Below are 11969 nucleotides of genomic sequence, written 5' to 3'. Positions count from 1 at the left end.
CCAAAATATGATTAGGACAGATATAGACACACCCGACTAAAGTGGGGTCCACCGTGCCAGAACAGAGGGGGTCCCCCCTACCAGCATCATCAGATGAACAATAATGATAACATCCTCCCCCGTGAAAACGGGGGTCACACACTGTAATATGGTAGGTATATCGGGGGATACCTCTCACGGAGCTCCTCTGTGATGGGTGTAAAAAACAACAATGATAGATCCTATAACGGCAGTGTACAGATGCGATATGCTGAATATGCAAATAAACATAGGACCTTACATAACATATGTCCTGGATGGACCAGAAGACTCCCGGCCAGTGGCTGAACAAACAATAACACCTTTTCCACTAAGGGAAACCTCTCAGGGTGTATGTCTAAAGGGCCACTTAGTGGGATTTAATATAAAGTCCACCCATTAAGAATATACCGTATTTTTCGGACTATAAGACGCACCGTACCATAAGACACACCCCAAATTTGGGGTGAAAATGAAGATGAGGGTCCGTCTTATTGTCCGAATTTAAGATCTCTTACCTGAGGGCAGGCAGTGACAGAGCAGGGTCACAGGAGGCATGGTGGTGGCAGAGGTGAGGTGATGCTGAGGTGCGGTGGGCGGAACGGTGTGCACCTGAGCAGGGTCCCATCCTGCTTAGGTGGGCGACGCCATGGCCTGGTGTCCATGGGGAGGTTGCGGCAGTGCTGTGGCGGCGGCAGATGTGCGGTCACATCCTCAGGTGGCGGCAGCCAGGGTCCCTTCCACATTTGAGGTGACGCCACGGCAGTATTGAAGGAGAGCAGCAGAGCTGGGTGAGTCACGGTTTTCCCGGTGGCGGCGGGCATACCGGCATTGTGGCGGTGACAGAGGTGCAGGGATGATGTGGCGCGATGACCAGTATGGCGTGAGCAGGGTCCTGTCCACATTTGAGGTGAATCCGCGGCCCGGTATTGAAGGAGAGCAGCAGAGCTGGGTGAGTTACGGTTTTCCCGGTGGCGGCGGCCATCTTTCTGAGGCCGCGCGTGCGCAGATTCAGTACTCTGCTTCCCAGGGCTTCAGAAAAATGGCCACGGGAGGCCGCGCGTGCGCAGATGGAGATCGCGGCGGCCATTTTCCTGAAGCCGAGATCTCAATCTGCGAACTCGGCTTCAGGAAAATGGCCGCCGCGATCTCCATCTGCGCACGCGCTGCCTCCCGCGGCCATTTTCCTGAAGTGCGAGGAAGCAGAAAACTCAATCTGCGCACGCGCGGCCTCAGGAAGATGGCCGCCACCACCGGGAAAACCGTAACTCACCCAGCTCTGCTTCTCTCCTTCAATACCGGGCCATGGATTCACCTCAAATGTGGACAGGACCCTGCTCACGCCATACCGGTGACCGCGCCACATCATCCCCGCACCTCTGTCGCCGCCACAATGCCGGTAAGCCTACGTTCCAACTATAAGACGCACCCCCCATTTTCCTCACAATTTTTTTTGGGAAAAAGTGCGTCTTATAGTCGGAAAAATACGGTACTCATCTGCTTGTACTGTTAGTTTTCACAGTCCTCATGCAGAGTTGAGTTTTGCAGGACTTCCTAGCGGTTCTCACATACGTCCGCCTTAAGGTATCCTGTTTACAGTATGCCTCCCTATGTGGCGATACCAAATATGTTTACTTTTTGTTTATCATAAAAGCAGGGATTTTTGTGTACTCACCGTAAAATCCTTTTCTCCGAGCCACTCATTGGGGGACACAGACCATGGGTTGTCTGCTGTTTGCCACTAGGAGGCTGACACTAAGTTAACACAAAAAAAGTTAGCTCCTCCTCTGCAGTATACACCCTCGTGCTGGCTCTCAGAGAACCAGTTCAGTGCAAAAGCAGTAGGAACAAATAGCAACACCATAGAAGAGTACAACATGTCAACTTAAAAGAACAGGCAAAAGTCATATAAGACGATAGGCTAACTGTTGTGAATTCTGTGGCTGAGTTCACTTCTGTGGTCACAAGTGGTATTGCAGTCTCTGGGCTTCCTCCCTCAGGTGTTTTGGTGAGCTCGTTGGCTGCCTTGCTATTTAGCTCCACCTGAGTCTGTCTTCCTTGCTCCTTGTCAATGTTCCAGTGTTGGATCTGAGCTACTGCATCTTTCCTTGGGCCTGCTGCTCTGCTAGATAAGTGCTTCTAGTTTGTTTTCTGTTTTTTTCTGTCCAGCTTGCTATTGTCTTTTGCTGGAAGCTCTGAGAAGCAGAGGGGTGCACCGCCGTGCTGTTAGTTCGGCACGGTGGGTCTTTTTGCCCCTTTGCGTGGTTTTCGTTTTAGGGTTTTTTGTAGACTGCATAGTTCTCTTTGCTATCCTCGCTCTGTCTAGAATATCGGGCCTCACTTTGCTGAATCTATTTCATTCCTACGTTTGTCTTTTCATCTTGCTAACAGTCATTATATGTGGGGGGCTGCCTATTCCTTTGGGGTATTTCTCTGAGGTAAGTCAGGCTTGTATTTCTATCTTCAGGCTAGTCAGCTCCTCAGGCAGTGCCGAGTTGCATAGGTAGTTGTTAGGCGCAATCCACTGCTGCTTATAGTTGTGTGAGGATAGATCAGGTACTGCAGTCTACAGAGATTCCACGTCTCAGAGCTCGTCCTATTGTTTTTGGTTATTGCCAGATCTCTGTATGTGCGCTGATTACTGCACGCTGTGTTGCCTGATTGCCAGCCATAACAGTACAAGGAGCCACACCAATGATTCCCAATAGAGGGAAAAAAGAAATCCTGACATCATTTTTTTTTCTTAGCTCTGTCTTCAGTCTTTTTTTTCCCCTAGACATTAGAGTGCTTCAGGACACAGCTGTGGACATGGATATTCAGGCTCTGTGCTCCTCAATGGATAATCTCGTTGTAAATGTACAAAAGATTCAAGATACTATTGATCAGAAATCGATGCTAGAACCAAAAATTCCGATTCCTGATTTGTTTTTTGGTGACAGAACTAAGTTCCTGAGCTTCAGAAATAATTGTAAGCTATTTTTGGCCTTGAAACCTCATTCTTCTGGTAATCCTATTCAACAGGTTTTGATTATTATTTCTTTTTTGCGCGGCGACCCACAGGACTGGGCGTTTTCTCTTGCACCAGGAGATTCTGCATTGAGTAATGTTGATGCATTTTTCCTGGCGCTCGGATTGCTTTACGATGAGCCTAATTCAGTGGATCAGGCTGAGAAAAATCTGCTGGCTTTATGCCAGGGTCAGGATGATGTAGAAGTATATTGTCAGAAATTTAGGAAATGGTCAGTACTCACTCTGTGGAATGAATCTGCACTAGCGGCTTTGTTCAGAAAGGGTCTCTCTGAAGCTCTTAAGGATGTAATGGTGGAATTTCCTATGCCTGCTGGTTTGAATGAGTCTATGTCCTTGGCCATTCAGATCGGTCGTCGCTTGCGCGAGCGTAAATCTGTGCACCATCTGGCGGTACTGCCTGAGAGTAAACCTGAGCCTATGCAGTGCGACAGGACTATGACTAAAGTAGAACGGCAAGAACACAGACGTCTGAACAGACTGTGTTTCTATTGTGGTGATTCTACTCATGCTATTTCTAATTGTCCTAAACGCACTAGGCGGTTCGATAGCTCTGCCGTTATTGGTACTGTACAGTCCAAATTCCTTTTGTCCATTACCTTAATGTGCTCTTTGTCATCGTATTCTGTCATGGCGTTTGTGGATTCAGGCGCTGCCCTGAATCTGATGGATTTGGATTATGCTAAACGTTGTGGATTTTTCTTGGAGCCTTTGCGGTGTCCTACTCCGTTGAGAGGAATTGATGCTACACCTTTGGCCAAGAATAAGCCTCAGTACTGGGCCCAGCTGACCATGTGCATGGCTCCTGCACATCAGGAAGTTATTCGCTTTCTGGTACTGCATAATTTGCATGATGTGGTCGTGTTGGGGTTGCCATGGCTACAAACCCATAATCCAGTATTGGATTGGAACTCTATGTCGGTAACCAGCTGGGGTTGTCAGGGAGTACATGGTGATGTTCCATTTTTGTCTATTTCGTCATCCATTCCTTCTGACATCCCAGAGTTCTTGTCGGACTTTCAGGATGTATTTGAAGAGTCCAAGTCTGATGCCCTACCTCCGCATAGGAATTGTGATTGTGCTATCGATTTGATTCCTGGTAGTAAATTCCCTAAGGGTCGTTTATTTAATTTGTCCGTACCTGAACACACCGCTATGCGCAGTTATGTGAAGGAGTCCCTGGAGAAGGGACATATTCGCCCATCGTCGTCACCATTGGGAGCAGGGTTCTTTTTTGTAGCCAAGAAGGATGGTTCGCTAAGACCGTGTATTGATTACCGCCTTCTTAATAAGATCACTGTTAAGTTTCAGTATCCCTTGCCATTGATTTCTGACTTGTTTGCTCGGATTAAGGGGGCTAGTTGGTTTACTAAGATTGATCTTCGTGGTGCGTATAATCTGGTGAGAATCAGGCAGGGAGATGAATGGAAAACGGCATTTAATACGCCCGAGGGTCATTTTGAGTATCTGGTGATGCCGTTCGGACTTGCCAATGCTCCATCTGTTTTTCAGTCTTTTATGCATGACATTTTCCGTGAGTATCTGGATAAATTCTTGATTGTTTACTTGGATGACATTTTGATCTTCTCAGATGATTGGGAGTCTCATGTGAAGCAAGTCAGAATGGTTTTCCAGGTACTGCGTGCTAATTCCTTGTTCGTGAAGGGATCAAAGTGTCTCTTCGGTGTGCAGAAAGTTTCATTTTTGGGGTTCATCTTTTCCCCTTCTACTATCGAGATGGATCCGGTTAAGGTTCAGGCCATCCAGGATTGGACTCAGCCGACATCTCTAAAAAGTCTGCAGAAATTCCTGGGCTTTGCTAATTTTTATCGTCGCTTCATCTGTAATTTTTCTAGCATTGCCAGACCATTGACCGATTTGACCAAGAAGGGTGCTGATTTGGTTAATTGGTCTTCTGCTGCCGTGGAAGCTTTTCAGGAGTTGAAGCGTCGTTTTTGCTGTGCCCCTGTGTTGTGTCAACCTGATGTTTCTCTTCCGTTCCAGGTCGAGGTTGATGCTTCTGAGATTGGTGCAGGGGCGGTTTTGTCACAGAGAGGTTCTGGTTGCTCAGTGTTCAAACCATGTGCTTTCTTTTCCAGGAAATTTTCTGCTGCTGAGCGTAATTATGATGTGGGCAACCGAGAGTTGCTGGCCATGAAGTGGGCATTCGAGGAGTGGCGTCATTGGCTTGAGGGTGCTAAGCATCGCGTGGTGGTTTTGACTGATCATAAGAACCTTACTTATCTTGAGTCTGCCAAGCGCTTGAATCCTAGACAGGCCCGTTGGTCGTTATTTTTTGCTCGTTTTGATTTTGTGATTTCATACCTTCCGGGCTCTAAAAATGTGAAGGCGGATGCTCTGTCTAGGAGTTTTGTGCCCGACTCTCCGGGGTTATCTGAGCCGGCGAGTATCCTCAAGGAAGGAGTCATTGTGTCTGCCATCTCCCCTGATTTGCGGAGAGTGTTGCAGAAATTTCAGGCTAATAAACCTGATCGTTGTCCGGCCGAGAAACTGTTCGTCCCTGATAGGTGGACTAGTAAAGTTATCTCTGAACTTCATTGTTCGGTGCTGGCCGGTCATCCAGGAATCTTTGGTACCAGGGAGTTGGTTGCTAGATCCTTCTGGTGGCCATCTCTGTCACGGGATGTGCGTGCTTTTGTGCAGTCCTGTGGAATTTGTGCTAGGGCTAAGCCCTGCTGTTCACGTGCCAGTGGGTTGCTTTTGCCCTTGCCGGTCCCGAAGAGGCCTTGGACACATATTTCGATGGATTTCATTTCTGACCTTCCCGTTTCTCAAAAAATGTCGGTCATTTGGGTGGTCTGTGATCGCTTTTCTAAAATGGTCCATCTGGTGCCCTTGGTTAAATTGCCTTCCTCCTCTGATTTGGTGCCTTTGTTCTTCCAGCATGTGGTTCGTTTACATGGCATTCCTGAGAATATTGTTTCTGACAGAGGTTCCCAGTTTGTCTCGAGGTTCTGGCGAGCCTTTTGTGGTAGGATGGGCATTGACCTATCTTTCTCCTCGGCCTTCCATCCTCAGACTAATGGCCAGACCGAACGAACCAATCAGACCTTGGAAACATATCTGAGATGTTTTGTTTCCGCTGACCAGGATGATTGGGTGTCATTTTTGCCGTTGGCTGAGTTCGCCCTTAATAATCGGGCCAGCTCGGCTACCTTGGTCTCTCCATTTTTCTGCAATTCTGGGTTCCATCCTCGTTTCTCTTCAGGACAGGTTGAGTCTTCGGACTGTCCTGGTGTGGATTCTGTGGTGGACAGGTTGCAGCAGATCTGGACTCAGGTAGTGGACAATTTGACCTTGTCCCAGGAGAAGGCTCAGCTTTTCGCTAATCGCAGACGCCGTGTGGGACCCCGACTTCGTGTTGGGGATTTGGTTTGGTTATCTTCTCGTCATATTCCTATGAAGGTTTCCTCTCCTAAATTTAAACCTCGTTTTATTGGTCCGTATAGGATTTCTGAGATTCTCAATCCGGTGTCTTTTCGTCTGACCCTCCCAGACTCCTTTTCCATACATAATGTATTCCATAGGTCGTTGTTGAGGAGATACGTGGCACCTATGGTTCCATCTGTGGAGCCTCCTGCCCCTGTTTTGGTGGAGGGGGAATTGGAGTATATTGTGGAGAAGATTTTGGATTCTCGTGTCTCTAGACGGAAACTCCAGTATCTGGTCAAATGGAAGAGTTATGCTCAGGAAGATAATTCCTGGGTTTTTGCCTCTGATGTCCATGCCCCAGATCTTGTTCGTGCTTTTCATGTGGCTCATCCTGGTCGGCCTGGGGGTTCTGGTGAGGGTTCGGTGACCCCTCCTCAAGGGGGAGGTACTGTTGTGAATTCTGTGGCTGAGTTCACTTCTGTGGTCACAAGTGGTATTGCAGTCTCTGGGCTTCCTCCCTCAGGTGTTTTGGTGAGCTCGTTGGCTGCCTTGCTATTTAGCTCCACCTGAGTCTGTCTTCCTTGCTCCTTGTCAATGTTCCAGTGTTGGATCTGAGCTACTGCATCTTTCCTTGGGCCTGCTGCTCTGCTAGATAAGTGCTTCTAGTTTGTTTTCTGTTTTTTTCTGTCCAGCTTGCTATTGTCTTTTGCTGGAAGCTCTGAGAAGCAGAGGGGTGCACCGCCGTGCTGTTAGTTCGGCACGGTGGGTCTTTTTGCCCCTTTGCGTGGTTTTCGTTTTAGGGTTTTTTGTAGACTGCATAGTTCTCTTTGCTATCCTCGCTCTGTCTAGAATATCGGGCCTCACTTTGCTGAATCTATTTCATTCCTACGTTTGTCTTTTCATCTTGCTAACAGTCATTATATGTGGGGGGCTGCCTATTCCTTTGGGGTATTTCTCTGAGGTAAGTCAGGCTTGTATTTCTATCTTCAGGCTAGTCAGCTCCTCAGGCAGTGCCGAGTTGCATAGGTAGTTGTTAGGCGCAATCCACTGCTGCTTATAGTTGTGTGAGGATAGATCAGGTACTGCAGTCTACAGAGATTCCACGTCTCAGAGCTCGTCCTATTGTTTTTGGTTATTGCCAGATCTCTGTATGTGCGCTGATTACTGCACGCTGTGTTGCCTGATTGCCAGCCATAACAGCTAACAGGGTGGGTGCTGTGTCCCCCAATGAGTGGCTCGGAGAAAAAGATTTTACAATGAGTACACAAAAATCCCTGTTTCTCCATCGCCTCATTGGGGGACACAGACCATGGGATGTCCCAAAGCAGTCCCTGGGTGGGAAAACAACACAAAGGATTAGGCTTCATGCAACAACTGCCTAAATGTGCGCCACCGCTGCCTGCAGGATTCTTCTGCCCAGACTCGCATCCGCTGAAGCCTGAGAGTAAATATTATAGTGCTTTGCGAAGGTATGTAAACTGGACCAAGTCGCAGCTTTACAGACCTGCTCTGCCGTCGCCTGATGCTGCATGGCCCAAGAAGCCCCCACCACTCGAGTGGAGTGTGCTCTGGTTCCCCATTGGGATGGGCTGACTTCTGACTTCTGCCAAAAAGGAAACAGAGAAGCACATTGCTAAGGAGAGTAAAACTAATCCCAAACTGTTCTTCAACTATATCAATAGTAAAAGAATAAAAACTGAAAATGTAGGCCCCTTAAAAAATAGTGAGGAAAGAATGGTTGTAGATGACGAGGAAAAAGCTAACATATTAAACACCTTCTTCTCCACGGTATTCACGGTGGAAAATGAAATGCTAGGTGAAATCCCAAGAAACAATGAAAACCCTATATTAAGGGTCACCAATCTAACCCAAGAAGAGGTGCGAAACCGGCTAAATAAGATCAAAATAGATAAATCTCCGGGTCCGGATGGCATACACCCACGAGTACTAAGAGAACTAAGTTATGTAATAGATAAACCATTATTTCTTATTTTTAGGGACTCTATAGCGACAGGGTCTGTTCCGCAGGATTGGCGCATAGCAAATGTGGTGCCAATATTCAAAAAGGGCTCTAAAAGTGAACCTGGAAATTATAGGCCAGTAAGTCTAACCTCTATTGTTGGTAAAATATTTGAAGGGTTTCTGAGGGATGTTATTCTGGATTATCTCAATGAGAATAACTGTTTAACTCCATATCAGCATGGGTTTATGAGAAATCGCTCCTGTCAAACCAATCTAATCAGTTTTTATGAAGAGGTAAGCTATAGGCTGGACCACGGTGAGTCATTGGACGTGGTATATCTCGATTTTTCCAAAGCGTTTGATACCGTGCCGCACAAGAGGTTGGTACACAAAATGAGAATGCTTGGTCTGGGGGAAAATGTGTGTAAATGGGCTAGTAACTGGCTTAGTGATAGAAAGCAGAGGGTGGTTATAAATGGTATAGTCTCTAACTGGGTCGCTGTGACCAGTGGGGTACCGCAGGGGTCAGTATTGGGACCTGTTCTCTTCAACATATTCATTAATGATCTGGTAGAAGGTTTACACAGTAAAATATCGATATTTGCATATGATACAAAAGTATGTAAAGCAGTTAATACAAGAGAAGATAGTATTCTGCTACAGATGGATCTGGATAAGTTGGAAACTTGGGCTGAAAGGTGGCAGATGAGGTTTAACAATGATAAATGTAAGGTTATACACATGGGAAGAAGGAATCAATATAACCATTACACACTGAACGGGAAACCACTGGGTAAATCTGACAGGGAGAAGGACTTGGGGATCCTAGTTAATGATAAACTTACCTGGAGCAGCCAGTGCCAGGCAGCAGCTGCCAAGGCAAACAGGATCATGGGGTGCATTAAAAGAGGTCTGGATACACATGATGAGAGCATTATACTGCCTCTGTACAAATCCCTAGTTAGACCGCACATGGAGTAATGTGTCCAGTTTTGGGCACCGGTGCTCAGGAAGGATATAATGGAACTAGAGAGAGTACAAAGGAGGGCAACAAAATTAATAAAGGGGATGGGAGAACTACAATACCCAGATAGATTAGCGAAATTAGGATTATTTAGTCTAGAAAAAAGACGACTGAGGGGCGATCTAATAACCATGTATAAGTATATAAGGGGACAATACAAATATCTCGCTGAGGATCTGTTTATACCAAGGAAGGTGACGGGCACAAGGGGGCATTCTTTGCGTCTGGAGGAGAGAAGGTTTTTCCACCAACATAGAAGAGGATTCTTTACTGTTAGGGCAGTGAGAATCTGGAATTGCTTGCCTGAGGAGGTGGTGATGGCGAACTCAGTCGAGGGGTTCAAGAGAGGCCTGGATGTCTTCCTGGAGCAGAACAATATTGTATCATACAATTATTAGGTTCTGTAGAAGGACGTAGATCTGGGGATTTATTATGATGGAATATAGGCTGAACTGGATGGACAAATGTCTTTTTTCGGCCTTACTAACTATGTTACTATGTTACTATGACTCGGTATGACTCCTGGATGGTGGAACTAATCCACCTGGCTATTGTGGCCTTAGAAGCGGCAAGAACCTTCCTGTGAGCATCTGTTCTTCTGAAGGATGCCGTCCTTGAGACATACCTTTGCAGAGCCCTGACTAGGTCCAGAGTGTGGAGAGCTCTTTCAATTCTGTGAATAGGGGCCGGACAAAAGGAAGGAAGGACAATGTCCTCATTAAGATGGAAGGACGAAACAACCTTTGGCAAAAAGGACAGTGATGGCGTGAGGACAACCTTGTCCTGATGGAAGTTAAGGAAAGTCGCCCTGCAGGATAAGGCAGCTAATTCCAAAACCCGTCTGATCGTTTTGATTGCCACAAGGAAGACAACCTTCCAGGACAGAAAGACCAGTGAAATGTCCTGAAGCAGTTCAAAGGGAGGTTCCTGAAGGGCACTTAGCACCAAGTTGAGGTCCCAAGGCTCTAAAGGCATGCGATAGGGAGGAGTGTCATGTGACACACCCTGAAGAAAAATCTTAACCTGAAGTCTTGACACGATGCGTCTCTGAAATAAGACTGATAGAGCGGAGATTTGGCCCTTCAGAGAGCTTAGTGCAAGCCCGGAGTCCAGACCGGCCTATAGGAACTCTAAAATGGTGGGAACTGAGAAGACGAGAGGAGAAAGACCACGATCCTTGCACCAAGCAAAAAATGTCTTCCAGGCACGGTGATAGCTACAGACAGATGAGGGTTTATGGGCACTAACCATGGTGGAAATGACCTGTTGAGAAAACCCTGCCTGGATTAAGACCCAGAATTCAACAGCCATGCCGTTAAATACAGGGCCCGAGTTCTGGTGGTAGATGGGGCCTTGGGAGAGCGGATCTGGCCGATCCGGCAGTCTCCAGGGTATGTCGGCGATGAGGCGTACCAATTCTGCGAACCATGAGCAGCAAGGCCAATCAGGAGTGACCAGGATCACTGGTGCTCCTCCCGCCTTGGATTTTTCTGATTACTCTGGGGAGTAATGGTAGAGGAGGATAAATGTACATGAAGGCAGAATTGGCGCCATGAAAGAACCAGAGCATCGACACCGATGGCTCTTGATCTCAAGACCTCACTATAAACTGGGGAACCGTAGCATGCAGTCTGGACGCCATTAGGTACACATCTGGGTTCCCCCAGAAGAAGAAGACATATCTGGGAGAAGACTTCCGGATGGAGCTCCCACTCCTCCGAAGTGAGATCCTGATGGCTGAGGAAGTCCACCATCCAGTTTTCCACTCCTGGAATGTGTACTGCTGAGATCACCGAGTGGTTGTTCTCTGCCCATCAAAGGATGTGAGTAACCTCGGACATGGCCTTCCTGCTGCGGGTACCTCCCCTAATGATTGATGTATGCAACAGCCGTGGCGTTGTCTGATTGGATACGGATGGAGTGACCCGCCAGAAGATGATGGAAGTGCTGCAGGGACAATCGAATAGCACGTATCTCCAGAGAGTTGATCGGTAGCTTCGATTCCTGAATTGACCAGCAGCCCTGAGCAGTGTACTGGCAGATGACTGCTCCCCAGCCCGAAAAAATGGCATCGGTTGGCACCACTAGCCATTGAACGGGTAGAAAGGACTTCTCCCGGTTGAGGGAAGAGTTCAATGCCCACCACCTGAGAGTCTGTCTGACCTGCAGGGATAATGAAATATACAAGTGACCGACAGCACTCACTCATTCGGGTGCTCGTTCCATATCCAGTGAACCCTTCTGGATAAAAGGTCAAAATCTGCACAGAGGAACAGCGCTCCACCGGGTGTATTGGTCCAAGGAAAACTTTATTTAGCCATATAGCATAAGCAACGTTTCGACCATATGCTGGTCTTTTTCAAGCATATGGTCGAAACGTTGCTTATGCTATACGGCTAAATAAAGTTTTCCTTGGACCAATACACCCGGTGGAGCGCTGTTCCTCTGTGCAGATTTTGACCTGCAGGGATAAGCGGCACCTTTGGTCAAGAAAGGGTTTCTGTCCCAAGCTTCCAGAAGGGCATGTTGTAGGGGATGAAGGTGC

The sequence above is a fragment of the Ranitomeya imitator genome, chromosome 1 (assembly GCF_032444005.1).
Source record: "Ranitomeya imitator isolate aRanImi1 chromosome 1, aRanImi1.pri, whole genome shotgun sequence".
NCBI lineage: Eukaryota > Metazoa > Chordata > Amphibia > Anura > Dendrobatidae > Ranitomeya > Ranitomeya imitator.
The sequence above is the reverse complement of the archived record's forward strand: the minus strand, read 5'-3'. Positions refer to the sequence as shown.